Below are 1,676 nucleotides of genomic sequence, written 5' to 3' on the forward strand. Positions count from 1 at the left end.
GCAGCAAGAGAGAGCGTGAGTAGGAAAAGCAGTAGGCAAGCCACCCCAGTGTCATTTTATGCCCAAGGCTGACTCCAAAGTTAATTTCTTTCGATGTATTTATATAACAGCCTTTGAATCATCACACATTTTATAATAACTGTAAATCTATACTAGATTTGTGGAAACAGGTGCATATGGTAAGCAAAACAACCTGATGGGCTATTGATAACTATTGGAACTATTCTGTATTTAGTGCCTGTGTCCATTTTGTTTAGCGTTATGTGAACGTATACAGTATATTGTAATTCTGCAGTGTGCAGAATATCTCCAACATCTATTTTCATCAATGCAGCCAGGAGGGATGCCTCCGCACATCCAGATCATCAGAGGCAGTTTACAATACATCACTGCCGTGCTCTCCACAGGGATTTACCCTGGACCCACTAGCCTACTTACCCCTCAAATGGAACGGCAATGGCAGGACACACACAGCCTCCCCACGATATTACAGTGACACTATGACCCCTATTTGTCTTCATTTTCTGTGGAGGATGCATGCTATCATAACCTATGTTGCCCTGATAGCAGTCTAGCAGGCTTGCTCAGTTAACTCTGTGCGTGTGGGGGAAAGGGTCCTCTAGCTCCTCTTGCCCCGGGGGGGTTATTTTGGGGTTCGAGCTCACCTTTGGCAGCTCAATTACTCCCAGGTGGTCGATTATGTTAACCGTGGTTATGTCCTATTTATATTGCCGCACAGGATTTGTTTTTGGAGCTGCCCTTTCATCTTAGAAACGTTTGTCCCTCTGACAGTGCTCTTTATGACCACCAGAGTTTGCGTGCCCTTTTCCGACCTTTGTTTTAACCTTTAAACGTCTCCAGAAAACAGAGCAAAACAAAAGGGATCCCAGAGCAGGGCTTTGGGGCCCTGCTACAACATCACAAACACAAAGATAGGCCAAGGCAGATTCCCAGCCAAAGCTATATTGTACAGTGCAAGGCAAGCAAACATACAGAAAGGGGTTTTAGCTGCCAAGAACACTGAGAGGGAGCCTTGCACTCAACTGTATCTCTCTGGTCCCGCATACCTGCTATCGTACCATCCATCCTCAACTCTAAACAGCATAACGCCCACACCTCTTAATCTTTCATTATAGTGGGGGTTCAGACCATCAATAAGAGAAGAGGGATTTTATTTCTGTGTGTGATGTAAGACTCCCCTGGGTCAGCATGTTGCCTCATGCCCACTCTCGAGCTTCAACCCCCACAATGCTTGTGCCAGCTCACTACACACATGCACAAGCACAAACAAGCACACACACATAACTATCAGGATCTTTCAAATTTCCCCACCAATTGATTGCTCTCAGGTCTGGATCACCTTTCTCATGAGATCGGGGCTCAGTAACTATCTGCAATGTTTTTTGTCAATCAGATAAGCTGTCAGTCAGAATGTGACAGGGGAAAGTACAGTTCTCCGACATTTTCTGAGGAGGGATTTGATCTGTGAAGGAAAGTTAACTTCCCTGAGTTCCCTCTATGCTTTGTCTGAGTTGAGTGAGTAAAAAGCACCCCTCGGAGCAGGCTCTGCTGCCACATAATAAGCAGGTGAAAGGAAATCTCATTTCAACCTACCAGTATGCCAACAGAGGAGGCAAAATTTGATTGAGCAAACAACCACAAGGGCACACAGGCAG

This window comes from Oncorhynchus kisutch, linkage group LG4, assembly GCF_002021735.2.
Source record: "Oncorhynchus kisutch isolate 150728-3 linkage group LG4, Okis_V2, whole genome shotgun sequence".
NCBI classification, from domain to species: Eukaryota; Metazoa; Chordata; class Actinopteri; order Salmoniformes; family Salmonidae; genus Oncorhynchus; species Oncorhynchus kisutch.